Raw genomic sequence first — 19126 nt, 5'->3', positions numbered from 1 at the left:
TATCTCCACTTTCTTGGCTTTTAAAGCCAAAAAAGCGGAGATAAACCCCCTTGATAATATGCCCCAGTATCCTCCCACATTAATTCCTTGTCTGTGCATAGGCATAGGTGGCCTAACGCCAGAGTTGCAGAGATGGGGATTCAAGTTTGAGTCCCAGCATCTGCTCAACAACCTGAGATTCTGGGCAGATCACGTCCTCGCCCAGGCCCTTAAAATAAAAAATCAGATCATGTGTACTGTAATTGGTACTCATGAATAGAACTCAAATAGCCTTTGTCTTGGGCTGAATTTACACGATATAAAACTGCCAAATGGTAAAACAACTATAAAAAATAACCATTTGTTCATGCTTTATGATTCTGCAAAGGGACCATGACAATTAAACAGGACACTTTATAAAAAACATGTCCATATTTTTTAACACAGCTTTTCTAATGCAATTTTTTTATTTGTATTTAATTCCCCTTAGTGCCTCCCTGTCTGGTTTTCTTATGTTGTGGAGGCTGCGCTCTGACCCTTAAGTCATTCTGTACCTCTTACCAGGTGCATATTCTACTTCTATGTTCTTTTTGTTATTCTGGGAGAGTCTAAGCTTGCACTAAGATAACATTTCATAGTATTCATAATTTCCAGTGACTCGCTCCTCAATGGGGGATCTTGTTGGGTGATGTTTGTGGCCTTCCTTTCCCTTCCCAGCTCCTGCCTCACCTCCATATGGACACACTCCTTACTCACTGCCTGCATGAGTGGAAAAACAGCAGGCAAATAGGTTTCTGACTCACTGCTCTGACCACACCCCCTTTCTCGGTCAGCGAGTAAGACACAGCTTCTGGATTGAAGTGGGGGTGAGAATCCATAGATGTCCTTCCCGCCTCCTGATTTCCCTGCCCATGTTAGCCAGGTGAGGGACATAAAAGCAGCTTGCCAGCAGCTTTCATCAGACAACTTCAAATTGGACTCTACAGCACCCACCACCAGGAGGATCGTATCCAGAAGTTGCAGCAGGGGATCAAAGCAAAGACCTGCCCAGCCCTCAGGTGCCCAGAAAACCTGCTTCAACAGGCTGCTGCTTCATCTTCATCTCCTTAGGTGCCAGTCTTTTCCAATCCTTCCCAGGTGGAAGGGATACATGTGTAGGCCTTCAGTGACCCAGTCCAACTCCTAAGGCTCAGGAAGAAGACAGTTATGACTAGGGTGACTAACCTTCCGTAAATTTCACGGACCGTCCGTAATTGGAATCTCACGTCCGTTGTCCTTGATGATCCCTTTATGGACGCCTTTTGTCCGTAATTTTGGCCTTTGGGGAACAGCACTGTTCCCCTGCCAGAAGCCTCAACTCCCTGATGGGGCCGCCTGGCACTCCGCTGAGCGCAAGAGCAGCCCGACCCGCCCATTGTCATTCTGTATGCGGCTGATTGCCACATACAGAATGACAATGGGTCAGTCTGGGCTTTAAAGCATGTGGTGGCCTCCTACTGCCTCGGGCATCCTGTCAGAAGGGAGAAATGCCCAATAACATCCTTGCTGCTACAAGAGAATCCAATTAATCAAAATAAGGCGGTGCAAGAAGTTAAAAAAAAGTTTATAGTTCCTTCTCAGTGTCATCATTTTAGAACTGATGCATTTTCAATATTACATTCAAGGAAGTCATGGTTGCAGCTTTTCTATTTTATGCAACTAACAACCATTGATAAAACCTATAGTTCTGGCTTGTTGTTGGTGTAACATTACTTGCTGTATGATATATCTGAACGCAATGACAGAAGCAGCAAAATACCAGTCGGGCGGCACACTATGCTAAGCACAGATTTGTAGCTTAGGTGTTTTAAGCTACGCCCTTAATTACATTGAACACCCCCTTTGGAGAGACCCCTCAGTTTTGTCATCCCACTTAAAGCCCTGGAAACAACACCATGTCACAGACACCTTAGGGCCTAGCACTGTGCATCATGCATGACTCATGACTTCCAAGGTTTCCGGTTGACTATGTGCAGGGGCATCTTGAACCCCTCCCTTTGCTTTAAGAACTACAGCGAGGGGTGAGTTCCTGATGAGTCTCTTCTGTCTGCAACTCTGCGGACAAAGGCTCAGCTCACAATTATTGGGAAAAGGTGGGTGAGAGAGTACGTGAAGGGATGGCTGGATGGGTCAGTGAAAGGGTGAATGGATGAATGAAAGGGTGAATGTATGGATGATGAGAGAGAATGGGTGGATGGATGAGTGAAATGATGGATGGATTGATTAATTGATAAGTGAAAGAGTAAATGGATGAACAGGGTGGCCGTAAGGATGGATGAGTGAGTGAAAGGGAGGGTGCATGGGCAAAAGATTGGATAGATGAGTGAAGGAGTGAAAGGATGGATGAGAGAAAACATGGATGGATGATTGAAAGGATGGATGAGTGATAGGATCAATGGATGGATGCATGAGTGGATGAGTAGATGGATAATTGGGTGGATGGAAGGAAGGATGGATGGCTACGTGAAAGGGTCGATGGAGAGAGAAAGGGAGGATGGATGACTAAAAGGGTGAATGTGTGGAAGGATGAGTGATTGGGTGGAAGGATGGGTAAGTGAAAGGGTGGCTGGATGGGTGAAAGGGTAAATGGATGGATGAGTGAATGGATGGATGGGTGGAAGAGTGGATGAATGGGTGGATAATGGATGGATGAGTAAAAGGGTGGATGGAGGGATGGATGAGTGAAATGATGGATGGAAGAATACATGATGGATAGGTTTGCAAATGGTTGAATATGTTTGGATCTGGATTAGCGGCATCTTATGTTTGCCACTTTACATCTCACAATGACTATCCAAGCAGATCTTCCCGACCATTTCTCTCACCAAACATGCTTGCTCAGAACCATGAATTGTAAACAAAATATCAGACTGGACAACCCAGTGCTGTAACCATATATATAGATTATTATCATATGAAATATCACAAAACGAATTGCACAGTTGATCAAAGCTGCGTGCATACTGAAAAACCGTGAAGTACACGATTGGTTCGACCTGATATAAACTTATTTTGACTAGTGCTTAAATGGTTGTCTATTTACTTACTTACATAATAATGCACAACCTCCTCTGATGGGTCTGTAAAACTTACCTTTTGTCCAGAAGTTTTGTTCTGAATTTTGACCCTTTGTCCTGAATTTTTACACTCCCCATCCTGAATTTGCACCCATGCCAGTTGGTCACCCTAGTCCTGACCCTCCCATACAGAACTACAGAGTGTTCACCCTGCCTTTTCTATTTGGTTACTCTTCTAACCAGATGTACCACCCTGCCAAGCTCTAACTCAGGAGGGGCCATCTAATCCCCTTGGCATCCCACTCTCCACAGGGCTGACCAAAGTAGGCTGAGTAAAGCAGTACTCAAAGCTACATCTAGTGTGCCTCAATCGTCGTCCCACCGAATCCAGAAAATACCGCACTAGACTCAGTGCAGTAGGTCTTCCTCAAAGGTTTACTTGACTTGCCACATCCAGCACCCAGAAATGCAATGTGTTGCTAGCCGATCCCTTCCTCTGAAGCAAGAAGGAACAGGTAGGAACCATTTTGTTTACCATTTCTTTGCACAATTTACTGATTCATTTGTGTGCCAGTTAACAATGTAACTTTATTTTAAAGGCCTCATCCAAAATGCGCACAAGGGGCATATTTCTCTATATGCCAAAAATATTAATTAGTACGTTTTGGTTAGTTTTTGTTTGTAGTGTGTAGGTCTGACTGCACTCTAATGTGGCAACATGTTTGTGTGTTGATTTCAGGACATGTCTAAGACTTTGTGTAATGTGCTTTCTCAAAAGAGAGCTGTTTAGCCTCATTCTAAGCTAAGCCTTGTTCGAGGCCTAAGCAAAATTTGCAAACTTGGCACTTCTTTCTCTGTGCAGAAGAATTCACTTTTCTAGCATGTTCAGGTTAGAATTCCTTTTTGCAGCTTTTCTATCATTTTCATGGTTAATTGAGTAATCCTCAGTCTCCTTGTGAGAAGTTGGCCTGATATATGATGTTTCCAATTCTGGAACCACCTTGTATCAGTCCAAACAATCCCTTATGGTGTCTGGTTGTAAGTCAACCGTATAGACTAGCTATCCTAGGGGTAGCATGGACTAAGCAGCCTGAAAGGCTAAACTCAAGAGGTCGTGTTAAGCGAGCTGTTTTACCAATCACAATCCTGTAATATCAAATGAAAGGACACCACACAAGTATATATTATAAAAATATATGTAGTTATTACTAGAATAATCCCCAGTACTCTTTATGAGCAAAGGGGCACAAGCGTTTAAACAAAAGCACAGTATAACATATGAAAGTTGCACAATTATGGATGAGGGCGGGCGGCCACTCAAACCATATATTAAGAAAGTGGTATAAGAGATACCAATCGGACAGTGGTTAGGCCTAGGGCCTAGGGAATCGCTAGGACAGGTCGGGACTAGCAATGCTGAAGTCAGGAAAAGCCATCAGAACTTGGGTGCAGCGCTTAAAGCACACACATGCACCAATGCAAAGTCAATGGTGCGTAAAAGTTACAAAGTTATAGTTTAAGGATGCTTCTGCTCAACCTAGAAGGATAAAACTTTAGACACAGACCCTAGAGGTCTGTACCAGTGTGGGAACACCGGCGTTGCTGAGTTACCTCACCCACAGGAAGCGGGTGCATAGGGTCGAAGTGGCGTCGGGTTTCGTCACGCAGGTTGATGGTGCTTGAAGCTTAAGATGCTGCAGGCGATATGAAGGAGAAGTGTCCGTGTGATCCAAGGGTGGATCAGAGTTGTAAAGTACCTGAAAGCAGAGGGGAAAGAGTCTGGGTCACTCAGCAGTGACCAGGGTGGAACCAGGGCGGAACCAGGCCATGTCGGGCGCAATCAGGTGGTTGTCGAGGAACTTCTCTCCGCTGCCACGTGGGCTCTAGGGCATCTGCGATGTCCAGGAGCGGGTCACAAGCTGTCCCACAAAGGCTCTCACCGTCGACGCTGTCGGCTTCAAGATCGGAGCAAACAAAACTTGGCAAGAGCAATCCACGCAGGACTGGAAGATTGCTTCTCACTCGGACCAGGAGGGTCAGAGCGGGTGCTCCTTTTCAGAGGAGCGGGTGCAAGTCTGGATCAACCAGAATCACAAGTCGGTTTTCAAGTTTCGTTGGCACAGGGGCCACAAGCCAGCGGGCAAGTGACCAGGCCAACGCGTTGAGCCAAAAGAAGCAGAAGGGCCCCACGCAGCACTCGTTGAGTGTAGAGGGGTGAGCTTTAAAGCAAAAGTGTCTCAGGGCTAGGGTTTCTCAAACCCCGATGTACAGCTTTGAGGGTCACTCGTGGGCTGCACGGTCAGCGTCTTGTGGTTTTTTCAAGATGGCAGGCCCCGCGCTTCCGGTCGCCTCCACGGGTCTCAGCTCTGCAGGTACTGTGGATCGGGCTAGTAGAAGGCAGGCAAGCTTGATCTTGTTGATCTCTGTTGCTCGAGTTCTGGCGGGAACTGCAACAAAGCAGACATTGAGGTGCTGGATGGTGCTGTTTGCACAGGGTGGTCACTCCTTGACCACAAGGGAGATTCTTCAGTCTTCTACATTGAGTAGGATGTCGAAGGGTCCAGAGTTTCGTTTCTTATGTTTCATCAGGATAAACTGAGTGCTTTGGCACTGCTCCCATTCTTATACCAATCTAGGGGGCTGGATTACCTGCTAGGTCCCCTCCTATGGGTGGGACCCAGGAAGGGGGTGGTTACACCCCTTTCCCTTTGTCCAGGTCGCACTGGAGCTGGGGCTGGTGTGCCCCAGAACCGGTTTGACCGGATTATGCAAGGGGAAGCCTTGTGCTCCCCAGGCACTGTCTGGTTTCTTTCAAACCTCCCTGCTACAATCCACTATCTCCTGTCTGGGGTGGTGTGACACCTCCCTGCGACAGGAAAGCCTTTGTCCAGGCCTCCTCTGCTGAGTTTCGGTCAGCAGCAGGAGGTCAGACTTGTGTTTGTGGCAGAAGCATCCATTTTGTGGATCTGAGGCTCTTTTAAAAATCAACCGCGTTTTAGTAAAGTAACATGTCTTCACCCCCTAGAGGGGTGGAATGCTATCCCCGTCAACAGGACTGTCGAGGGGATAGTATTCCAATTTGTATGACACCTTACACGACATGTTTTGATAAAGCCAAACCAAAGTTAACATATAAACGCAAGGATTATAATGCGCTTAATAGTATATGGTTTGGCATTATCCCGGAACAGCTAAGGGAATTGGTGCCGACAGCTGCTGACAGGCTCAGCTCATGCTAGAGCACCATCTCACATTAAACCACGCACTCTGCCTCCAGGATTGTTAAGGCCTGCCATAGGAGTGGCTTATAGGTTTATATGTGTCCAGTTAGGTTTTAGATATAGGTATACTATACCTAAGCAAGGGGTGATTACACCACCTTGCCCCAGCTGAGTGATCAGCCAGTTGTGTCAATTTTGGATAGCCAGCCAGAGGTGTCAAAAGATATGCTGCTGCCCCTGGTAGGCTTTGGATGCACCTATGCCCTGGGCACTGTACAGGGGCTGATAAGGTGACCCAAGCTAATTTGATTATGCACCTAGGGTACATGGAATCTATTTTAAGGAGAGAGCAGATAGCCTGGGGCCCTCATTAGCAGGGAACCAGACCAACTAAGTCGAAAACCAGCTAAAAACAAGGCAACAAATCTGGGGTAACCATAGTCAGGTATCCACCTTCCTACACTCCTCATGGCCCAGACTTGAAGGCAGCAACAGATATGAATAAAACTGTGGTTTTCTTTATATAGACATCACCTGCTGGCTGTGAAATAAATGTATGACTAGATTGCACAGATACATTTTTTCAGCATTCTTTACACCCCTGACTGCCTTTTCCTCATTTGTGAATTCTTACTTTTGTTATTACATGTTCTGTTTTCAGAGATTCCAGTCTTACCCTTTCTCCTTGACTTTGTACTAGATTTCTGATTTATGTGATGATTAGAGTCTAGGACATAGCTGGTTGGGAAAGAATATCTAATGACATTGTGCAGGGCGTTAAGACTGCAAGTAAGTATTCAGTTATCAGAACTGCAGTGCTCCTAGTCTTTACCAATGTTACTTGCTCTGTAAGCTTTAAAAGGCTTAATTTACTAAATATTTCTCTACGAATTAGACCTCAAAGACTAACCAAATAGTGTTTCATGAAAGGGCACGCCCCTTGAATGTGGGCCACGCCCCTTAACTGTAGGTCACTCCCCTTAAATGTATGTCACGCCCCTTGAAAGTGAGCCACTTTTTTCGTCAGTGCCCGGGCCAAATTGTGATCCCAATCCGACCCTGCATGCCATCCATGCCCTCAATGATGTTTAAATTCAAGACACCCTACAGAAAGACTAGGCCCATGCACCACTGAGTACCCCTGGGCATAATGGATGAAAGCTAGGCATAATGGATGAAAGCTAGGCAAAATGGGTGCAGGCCTGAAAACACTGCCTGCCTTCAAAATGGCCCCTTGCCTCCCAGCGCATGGCAAGGCCCTGCCTGTACCAGCACTCAAAATGCCCCCCACCCACATGGCCAGTCCCAACAACACCCCCAAAAATCGAAAAACACATAAAAATCACTACAATCCCATGCCATCCATGCCCTCAATGATGTTTAAATTCAAGACACCGCACAGAAAGACTAGGCCCATGCACCACTGAGTACCCCTTGGCATAATGGATGAAAGCTAGGCAAAATGGGTGCAGGCCTGAGAACACTGCCTGCCTTCAAAATGGCCCCTTGCCCCCCAGCACATGGCCAGGCCCTGCCTGTACCAGCACTCAAAATGGCCCCCACCCACATGGCCAGTCCCCAACAAAACCCCCAAAAATCGAAAAACACATAAAAATCACCACAATCCCATGCCATCCATGCCCTCAATGATGTTTAAATTCAAGACACCCCACAGAAAGACTTGGTCCATGCACCACTCACTACCCCTGGGCCTACTGGCTAGTGAGGCTTTACAGGCCCCCCAAAATAAAAAAATAAAACATATAACAGTGAGCTAAAATTCCATGACATAAATTAGAATGAAGTAAAAAAAATTAGAGAAACAGTTGTATCATGCACCCATGACTAACCCTGGGCCTACTGGATACTGTGGCTAGCTACCCACCACAATATATATTTTGTTAAAGTTGTGAAAAATGTTTTAGAACTGGAGTTGCCTCAACTGCAATGCCCCAGACAAACAACACCAACTTACTTGTAAAATCTCAAGTCCAAAAGTGATCCAAACTCCAAAGTCCAAAAAGTCCTCAAATACAAATATCCACCAGCAGCAAGAAAAAGTAATCCTTCCAGCTCAACAGCCAAATGAAAAGTGGCCAGTACATGGACAAAGCACTGGGAGGAGCCTGCTGGACAGGAACAGGAAGTTGGAGACTCTGAGGCACTTCCTTCCTCCCACCCCACCCCAAACAATGGACTCCTGCACCAAAAAGTGCAGCCAAAGGTCAATCTGAGGAGTTATTCTGATCAAAATCATCATTTTCACAAGGTTTATGCTTCCTGCCGTGGATTTCTTGTGCAGAATTGCAATTTTTGCAATTTCGGGAACTCGAGCTGTTCAAACCTCCCGCCGGAAGTCAGCTGCGCGCCGTCGCGGGCATTTATGACGTACTCGCGTTGTCAAACTCTCGTCGTGCAAGATGGCAAGCCGCAACGACGTAATTGCGTTCGAAAAACTCTCGCGCGATCACGCAGTAAGATCAAAAATGGCGCAGCACACGCAAAACCGGGAGAAAAACAACTCTGCAGGCTCAGAGTCAACGCCGCGCGCGCGATATTGTATTTTTCAAGTGCGACCAAGCAAAATAATTCATAGCTTGCGAATTTGCGGATTATTGGGTAAATTTGCGCGATTCGCGGATCGCGAAATTGTCAAAAATCCGCGAATTCGCCAGCGAAACGGATTTTTCACCCATACTTAGTAAATTGATCGGCTCCAGCTGCTGCGTGTACATCCCAGACAACGCACCTACAGTGTACAATGCCATCCAACGTCTGCATCACCTTTCTTCCAAAATTCATCTGGATGAAGGCAACTGGTCCCTCACAGGCTGGATCTGTGGCCTCCTTTCCCAGTGGGGGTGGAAGGTCCTCATCTTCCTTGCCTTGGGAGTAACTATCCTAGTCTCCTGCTGTTTGTGCTTTCAGTGTCTGCCAGTGCTCTGTACAATGTGTGTCCAGACCATCAAGTCTCCATCCTCTAACATTCACAAAACCAATATGATGATGATGCTCCAACAAGAAACTGATGGCCTTATGAACATTGACATTTCAAGTATTTGCCACTCAATGGCAAAAGGAGGGACTGAGGAAAAGTGTTCTTCTGATCTGCATCATTTGTACCGGGACTCCATTGCTTTTTCATTGCCATCTGGTGTCAAACACTTCCACACGACTCACCTGGTCATTTCTGCTGATGCCTGAGGAAATTCTAACTGACACGCCAAAAACCATCTTGCAGTCTGTATTTCTACCCAGGAACTGTCGCACACCCAACCCCCTCCTGTTCTTTGCAGTTCAACTGAAAGCCACGAGACACTTACACCCTGAGTAAATTATTTATTTTCCATCTCCTGCTCCAAGTCTGGTAAACATCCTTGACACCTTGATCAGGTTATCTGGACAATCGTCTGACTGCTGGCCCTTGATCAGGGTGATTAAACAATGCCTTGAAAGACTGATCCTTGATCAAAGCCGAGTGAACAATGATTTGTGTACCAAGCCTTGACCAGGTCACCATCTACAAACATTTTCTGGATCTGGTTATCACCTGCAAACACTGCCCTGATTAAACAATGAACTAACAGCCAGAAGACTGGGATGAAAAAGTATAAAAGGCTTGTAAGCTGAAGAGTGAAGCAGCAGCCTCCTCTGCCTTGTCTCTGTCTAGCTTGGGACTCTGTTTCATAGCCCGGGCTATTGAATAAATCTGTGTTCATCCTGCAGACGAAGGCTCCTGTGTCTCATTTTGCTAAGTATGGAAGGTATGGAAGACTTGGGTGGTTCCCCCGCCACTGAGCCCCAGTAAGAGGGTTTAACCGGTTCTTCACGCCTGTCCCTGTGTCATGGCTCCAGCTCCTTCTCCAGGTCTGTGTGCTTTGGCGGTCGTCCTATGTCTGCGCTGGTGGTTGGTGCTGAACGTTCTTGCCGTGGGGCATGGTCCTTCTCTGGGGTTTTCGGTGGCAGTGGTGTTCTCTGAGCTCTCTGGTGGCCGGGTCCATGAGGTTGGTGAGGGCTTAGTCCTCGGTCAGTTCTTCCTCCCTTCCTGGTTTGGTCTTTTTCAGGCTTGTTTTTTTCCTCCTTGTGCACTTGTTCCCAGGTTTTCTGTCTGGGGTTTAGGTGCGGGTGTCTGGAGTGTGGCTGTGTTGTTCTGTCTTTGGATAGTCCTCAGAGTGTGTGCCTTGGCCCCGGTGGTGGGCCCTTCTCACCTTTTTTTGGGCTGGTCTGCTGTGGATCTCTTCTTTATTGGTGGGGTTGGTCCCATTGTTGACCCTGTTGCTCTTCATTTCCTGGTTGGGAGCAGGTGTATTTGGGGTATTACCCTGCTTCCCCTGAGCTCTCTTCTGGGTTTGGTTGTGCAAGCTTTCAGCGTTGTTAGATTTTTCTTCTGTTGTCTGCTTTGGAATGCTCTCTGTCAGTTCTGCTGCGGTGTCTCTGGGACGGCTTGAGGGGTGCTGGGTGTTGGTGCCCCTGTGGGAGCCCTTTCAGGCCTAGTGTATCCTGTGGGGGTTTAGTATGTTATGGTCCTCTTTGTGCCTGTGGTTCTGGTGGTGTGGTTGCTTCCACCACCATTTCCCTTCTGAGGATTGGCCTTTGGGCTTACGGTCTCTGTGGTGTGCCTCCATTTCAGCTTTGGTTTTGGTGGTCCTTGCCTTGTTGCCTTTGTGTTGGTTTTCTGGGCTGGCTCTCTTCCGCTCTGAAGTTTTTCTGGGGTGGGGGCTCTGGGGGCCAGGGTGCCCTGCTTGTATTTTCTCTGTGGTTTGGGCCTGTGTTGGCTTCTCCTTTCCGTTTGTCTCTGGGGCTGGTGTTTCAGACTGTGGTGTTGAGTTCATGTTCTTCCAGCCCTTGGTTATGTCCCTGTTGGTTTGTCCCTGGCTTTGCTGGTGTGTGTGGCCACTTTGGGTCTTCTTCCTTCTGTGAACTCCTCGCTGTCCTTCTGTTGATGGCTGTCTTTGGTGCTTCCTTAGCGGGGCACCTCCTTTGGTGTTGGTTTGTCGGGGTGTTCACAGTGTGGGTTTACTGCCCTCTGGGTTATGTGGCATTGGGTGTCCTTTGTTCTGGTTGTGTGGCAGTGCTGTGGTCTTGCTGGTCTGCTTTTATGTTCACCTTTGTCGTCTCCTGCTTGTTCTGGGTGGGGCAACCTTTTTTTGGTTGGGAGAGTTACGGGCTGTGTGCTCCTGCCTGTCTTTTCCTGTAGTTCTTCCATTTGCATCACTTTGGATGCTGCTTTCGGTGTGGTGTCCTGGGTGTTCTTTGGGGGTTAGGACCACCGGGTTCCTGGCTTTGGTGTGCTCTATATGTCATGAATGGGGACTGGAGGCACCTGGGGGTAATGGAGATCACCAGTAAGGAGTAGGGCATTATTCTCTAGAGTTATCCTTGTATCTTTATTGTTGTGTGAAAACAACAGGTGGTTTTAACAGCTTGCGTGCAGCAGGAATTCCAGCCCTGTGCTGGATATTCCAATCGCGGGCTTGGTCGTGACAGAACCATTCGGTCATCACCACAGCCCAAGCGTGGCTCATGACAGAATGTTTTCGTCACGGGCATGGAAGGGGTTAAACCAATCATTTATTACTAAAACAGTGCCCTTTGCTCCTTGAACTCAGCACCATGTGTGGCTGCACCATTTGCACCATCTTAGAGCCATCCCTGCATAATACAAAACTGTTCTAAAAAAAGACAACTAGTCCATGTAGATTTTAGGTTGTTTTATTTAAGATGGATGTTGTCATATAGAGTCCCACCAGGAGCAGCCTTCCTGCTGCTCAGCCCATCCTCCAAATGACTCTCTCACTCACCAACATTACACAGCATCCTCACACACCAACATGCCATCATCACAGTCACACTGGCTGAGCAGCAGGCATAACTCATCTCCTTTCTTTACACAGAATAACATTAAAACTGTAGCCTGCAAGTATACATTGTAGCAATGAGTACTAATACAAATGCATGAAAATAATGGGTGGGAAACATTTCACAAGCAACATGTCATAACACACTAATTGCAAATGTGCATACAAAGAGAGATGGAAAACATTGAATGCAAATAGCACAACATGTCATAACATAATACTTACAAAATAAGAAGAATAAGAATACACTCACGTACATCATCTCCCTTTCTAACCAAACAAAACACATATTCTACCACACCACAAAACCACAATCCAACCCTGATACCACAAGACATGCCAGCTGGCCATGCTAACATGCAATGGAATACGTAGGGCATCGACCACAGGCGCGATAGAAAACCAACCAAACAACTGCAAAAAGAAAAGAAAAAAGGCGAAACACCTGAGTAAGTGTAGAGCACCACTCCACACCAACCATTTGGCATCTACACTACCCTTCACCCAAACACGAAGTAAGGGTGGGAACTGTAATCACACGTAACATATCAAACAAAACCAGGTGACTTAAACTGCATGCAGTCATCCCACACGGCACATTTCAATCAAAACCGGGTGACTTAAGCTACGCGCAGTCATCCCACCTAGCACATTTCAATCAAAACTGGGTGATTTAAACAACACGCAGTCATCCCACACACACAAAAACAACCACAGTCCAAACACCAGTCTTTCAGAATCTACCTGCCCTTCACCCAAACCCTTAGTAAGGATGGAATCAAATTTTAAAAAACATCTAATCTCCAACCAGTAATGAGTTGGCTTAATCCTGCCCCTCACTTCTACCCCGTAGGAAGAGTGCGAAGAACACATTCATTTGGTTAAAATCCTGCCCTTTACCCTGACCCCATAGGTAGGATTGAACAATCAACGTCAACTCTGCCCTTCACCCTTAACAACAGCAACTAACCCACATAAGCAAGAAAGGTATCCACTGCCTCACCACCAACGCACTCACTGTGGAAAACCATATACAAGAAGGAATTGCACAACACCCTATGGCAGTTGAAAACTCTTGAACATAAAAGATGCTCTTACGCCCAAAACAATGGCACACTAAAGCACAAGGTCAATAGTACCCACAATTTTCTCTTTGTGTCTTATACTCATACCCTATTCAAATTAAAGTGTGCACACATTTACAATAATGTGGTTGGAGAAACATATCTATAACATCCTGAATATCATGGCAGTACTAAACATTACTAAATCAGCATCAAATATTCACTCATATGCAGGAGCCTGACCCTTAAGTCCAGTGAGCGACTCCTTGCTGAAGACTCTCTTAACTCTATGGTACCTAAAAATGCTACTAAAAGAAAACTACAAACTCCGTTGCTGGAGGGGATCCATGATGCAACGTTGAGAAATTACAAAGGCAAGACTGTGTCAATTCAGACTTTCTCCTGGAGACACTTGAAGTTCAGAATGCGTGTTACTAAAGACAGTCTCCTCAACAGACAAAACTGCAAAACTCCAGGTATGCATCACTGCATTTAAATGACATGTTGAGAAATATCAAGCTGCGTGTTCATGTGACGCCTTACCAGAGACAGACTGTTTCATACACAGTTCACCGCCACTCCATGTTTGTAGCATTGCGCCAACCCACAGTGGTATACTGAGGTCTGCACTTCCAAAGAGCTGTGTGCGACGTAGTGCCATGATGACCTCCAAATGCAGAACAAGCCAAAAATAGCGGCGTGCAACAATACAACGTGCCGTGTGATTCACGGCCCAAGAGTGCCTCAAACAGTAACACGCAGCGCACCTGCGTGTTACTCAACGTCTCAACGTTTCAACGTCACTGGTTGTCTCACTGGAGCTCCCCGTACCTTTCTCGTCACATCACCAGCACAACTGTTTGCGTCCTTGTGAGCATTTTGAATGAGCAAGCTCCATCCATGCCACATGCTGGAATAACGATCCAGCGAATCTCTTTCCCAAATGATGGCCCCCCCTGCACTAGGCACAATCTGCTTCAGTGCTGTCAATCACTGGAAGATTAAACACTTGCCAAAGATGTCCATTACAAGATGTTAAGAATCCATTGACACAGATTAGGTGAATTCAGCTATTTATTTGAGCCAACACGAATGCTCCTACAAACGTCGGAGCGAACTCCCAGTCAGCTCGGTGATCAGCTGATAACTGTCCGAAGTGACAGTTCCCAGCTGATGACCTCACTGCTGGTACGGTGTCCGCACAGGGACACTGGCGTGCACACTTAGGGGCCTATTAGGATGTCGGATGGACCTGCATCCGTCCGCCACCCCAGAGGAGGAGGGACCGTCCGCAGGGGCAGCGGTGGTCCCTCCGTGCTAATTAGGATGTGACCGCCACCCTGGCGGTCACATCCTGTATTTTTAACAATACGGCGGATGCTGCTTGAAGCAGCACACAACGCAATGTAAAAAAAATGCATGTTTACCTTTGCATGCATGAAGCGGCAGGCACCGCGTGGTGCCTGCCGCTTCGTGCACGCAAAGGCAGTGGGTACCATAGGTACCCCCCATGTGCACCCCCCACACCCCCTTCACCCCTGGGAGCCCGCAACGGGCCCCCGCAGACAACACCGTATGCCTTTCCACGGCGGAAATGCCGCAGTGGAAAGGCATATGACCGCAGCTATCCTAATATGGCTGGCGGTGTCTGATAGACACCGCCAGCCATGTTAGTGCTTTTCCGCCGCTGTCGGAAGGCGACCGCGGTGGACGGAAAATAGATCCCCCAGCCATCCTAATCTGGCGGGGGGTCTTTTTCCAGTCCGCAGCGGATAATCCGCATCCTCCGGGCCGGCGGTGGTTTCGGCCGGCCCGAAGGATGCGAAATATCCGCAATCATAATCGGCCCCATAGTACGGTGTCCCAAGTAGGAAACAAGCATTATAAACACAACACATCTTCCCCCTTTAGGGAGATGGAAACAAACTGGAAACTAGTAGGAGCATAAGGCTCCACTATCCACAGACATAGTGCTTGAATTTCGCAGGCGGTCCCAACAGTCTTCCTGCCCTGCTTCTGTCAATCGGTGGTGCAGGTTCACACACCGTAATAGTAGGTAACTTGCACCTGGCGCCTTCTGGTCTAGTCTGACCGTTTGTACTGTCCTCTGGCATTGTGTCTTCATGCATACAGCTTCCACTCCTCTCTTCTGAAGGTGCTGGCCATTCATAGTCAGATTCAGTGTCCAAAAGGTATTGTCTGGACACACTATCTTCCCGTGCTCCTGATTGCTTTCCTGTCGATTCAGTGGGTGTCTTGACCGTCGTTTCATCCACAGGATATTTGTATGCAGAAAGAGCTGAGAAATGCCAGACCTTTCCGTCGCTTAAATATGCAGAATTTCAGGAAACCTCTTGCATGGTCAGGGGTTCGGTGTACCTTTCTTGACCCTTGCCTATGTGTCCACTCTTCTTCCTCTTGACAACATTTCCCGTCTTGATTACCACATTCTTGCATCTGTGTCTGTTATCGTAGGTACTCTTGCTTTTGGATTGTGCTTGAGTTAGCCTCTCCTTCACTATCTTTGATGACCAGTGTACTCTGCGAGCAGCCTTAACCCAGCCCACATTGTCCTTGGTGAGTGGAGTCTGTCCCCGCATGAGTTCAAACGGACTGTGACCTGTGGTTTCACATGGTGTTACCCTATAGGCCCACACCGTCTTCAGTATTTCCCTCTTCCAGTCCATCTGGTTAGAATTGGCTATTTGAATAATACATTTGAGGACTCTATTGAATCTTTCCACTGCCCTGTTACCAGCGGGGTGGTAGAGTGAAGTTGTCTTGTGCTCAATATTGTGCTTCAACATGTACTCCTTGAATAATTCAGATGTGAATTGCACACCATTGTCACTCACCACCTTTTTGGGTAGTCCCTCACGTGTAAAGGTGTCTTCCAGGAATTGGACCACGTGCTGAGTTCTGCTTTCTTTGTAATTCTTATTTCCAGCCACTTAGTGTAGTGATCAATAATGACAATTATGCATTGTTGTTCATTGTCATTGAGCACAGGTCCCATTATGTCAATGTCTATTCTCTCCCATGGCATGGATGGACATTGTATGGGATGTAGTGGTGGCTTGAAAGTTACTTGGGTCTTGTCAGAATCCATGCATAACCTGCAGTCTCTTACTTTCCTTTCCACATCCAGGTAACACCTGGCCACCAGTACGTGTTTTTCACTCTGCTTTTGGTTTTTGCTATGCCTAAGTGTCCCTCATGGCATATTTCCAGTATTTCCTTCCTGATGACAGTTGGTGGTACATACCTTCCGCTCCTCACTAGTAGTCCATCTTCCATTGATAATTCGTCTTTCACTTCCCAGAAATGCTTCAATTGTTCATTTAATTTATTTTTGCTTGTCCAACCTTCTTTGATCACTTGCAATACTGTTTCAATGTCTTTGTCTTTACTCTGTTCCATTAGCCACATCTCCTTCGTTATTCCACTTGTACACTCCCATAAATTTGCTACACACGAATCATCCACTTCATTGGTTTCAGTGTTGGTATTAAATTCTAGTGGCATTCTGCTTAAGAAAGTCCGCTACCACATTCTTTACAACAGGAACATATTGTATGTCATAAATGTAGTCGAACAGACGCATTGAAATTCTTGCCAAACGTGGTGATGCTGTGTACAAACCGTTAGTGGTGAGCACCTTTGTTAAGGGTTTGCAGTCCGGGCAAAGATTAACCTTCCTACCCCAGATGTACTGTCGGAAATGCTCGAGTGCCCAAACGCAGTCCAATGCCTCACGTTCTATCACTGAAAATCTTTCCTCTACTGTCGTTAGGGATCGTGATGCAAACGCAATTGTGTACTCCACTCCTTTTGCATCTTTCTGTGTAAGTACAGCTCCAATGCCCTACTTACTGGCGTCGGTTGTCACAAAGTTTTTGAGATTGGGGTCAAATCCTTGTAGAGGTAGTGTTTTGCACATGTCGTTTTTGAGGTCTTGGAAGGTTTGTTCACATTCATCATTCTAATCTAGGACCCCGATCAATACTGTGACCTTATGCCCCTATACGGCTATAATCCATGTATTCCCCTATAATGGCATAAACGTTCAAATGTGATATTTCAGAAACTCGTCTCTGGCCTCACATGATCAGAGCCACATTTCAGAATCGCTTCCTCTGCAGCTCATTAGAGCAAATGACACAGCAAAAGCCACTATCTAAGATTCCTAGATTACACTCCGAGTTCTTCAACAAGATAAAACTCAGCAACCTGGGAAAGCCCCGCTTGCTATGTTTTGATTAGTAATAGAACTCTAATGAGCACTGAAAGGACGATCACTTCCTAGTGACATCTTTATTGACGTCTTATGTCCAAAAACTTACGTCAAACAAGGCACCTTTCAGGTATAAATAATACCATCATTGCCTTAAGCAAACTCTGCTGACAACGCTGATGCTATCGCTGCTAACGAGCGAACAATGGTGTGGTGAACACAGGAGCTGAACAGCGATCCCTTGCAGAGCCCAGCAGATGCAACCAGCCCACGGACGATGCCCCTCCTCCTCCTCTTTGACGCGCTGAGAAAGACGCTGTCTTTTCTCCTGCCGAGAAAATCCAGCTCCGGCGTTTCCAGCCTACTCTTGCGAGTGACTGGGATATCGAGTCCTGAGAGGAGATACAAGACCTCCAACATTCTATTCCAGAGGTATGGTGTTGACTAAACCCGTAGAGAGAATTCTTGAAGCAAACCTTGGCAAAACCAACTTAACTTAAACTACTTACTTACTCCCTTCCACGTGTTAGGCTTAGGTCAGGCACACTGGGGTAGGCATAGTTAGAAGCACCAGTTGAGTACGTTAGCCTAATGTATATATGACTGTATATATTTTATTCCTTTTAACCATTGTATGGCTAAGAAACCATATCAATGCTTTCACAGTATTATTTCGCAATACTCATTTTACTGTACGCACTTTATCTAATAACTAGTATTGCAATTGTGGCAATCCACTTCTCTTGCATGAGAAGAAAGACTGTTCAATAAATAATACCTTTTATTGAAAACGCCCGTCTCTCTATTCTCTGCATATTGGTGAAAGTAATCTGCACAAAACTGACTGAGTAAAATAACTGTCTATTGTTTCACCCGACCCTAGAGATTGACTCTTATCTGAGGAGCAAAGTTGTCATGTTTATGCGGTTGTTGGAAAACTGAATCCCTTCTTGTCTGTACCAGGGAAGCTGATCACTTCCTATTCAGTCAAGAAAGTTTCCAGTGACCTCTGAGCTAGTTGGTAACAAACCCAATTAAGTTTAGCATAGTCAGTAGAGACCTGGAAGACCGCACTTCTACGTCTATACTGCTGTTTATGTTATTCCAATGCGCAGGGCCTATAGGGAAAATAGGAACTACACTACATGGTGCCCAAACGTTTGGTAAGGCGATAAACTAACGCAAGACGTTAGAGTAACTCCGTCGTGCATTTTTCACACAGACCCCTTTCTCCCGTAAATACTCCAATAGACGTCTGGAGTGGGTGAAAGGCTAAAATCCGCCCGAACTTAGTAGGAAGAGATTCCTATGTAAAGCTCTGGTTTATTCAACGTTGAAGGATACAGTGTTCCAAAATATTGTGCACCTAATCTTTGTCTCCTTGGAGACCTGCTCTGCAAAACCTTTCTGACAATAAAATGTCACAAACTGAAAACGGAACCGTTGATGCCGCAGTAAATGCGACTCAGCAGGGTCCCGAAGTAATTACTGAACCGGGTGCGATAATCATCCCGGTCAACATAAGAAAAACTATAACATCAAAACTTATAGAAAATGGACTGACCACACAAGGTGGCACAGTCGTCTTCGTGATAGAGGCACTCGAATATCGGCAGACAGAGGTATTCTATTCATGGATAAAATTTCCAGCGGCAAACGCTGCAACACACGAGTTCCACTACTACATAGTAGGGGATCCACCGGATGAGTACGC

General features: G+C 46.4%; 1 pseudogene; it reads left to right on the top strand.

The window, feature by feature from the left end:
* The window catches only part of LOC147667200 (uncharacterized), a 41494-nt pseudogene extending 30295 nt beyond the window's left edge, over window positions 1-11199 (top strand).
* The last annotated feature ends 7927 nt before the right edge of the window (window positions 11200-19126 follow it).

This window comes from Lissotriton vulgaris, unplaced genomic scaffold, assembly GCF_964263255.1.
Source record: "Lissotriton vulgaris unplaced genomic scaffold, aLisVul1.2 SCAFFOLD_982, whole genome shotgun sequence".
NCBI classification, from domain to species: domain Eukaryota; kingdom Metazoa; phylum Chordata; class Amphibia; order Caudata; family Salamandridae; genus Lissotriton; species Lissotriton vulgaris.
The sequence above is the reverse complement of the archived record's forward strand: the minus strand, read 5'-3'. Positions and strand labels throughout refer to the sequence as shown.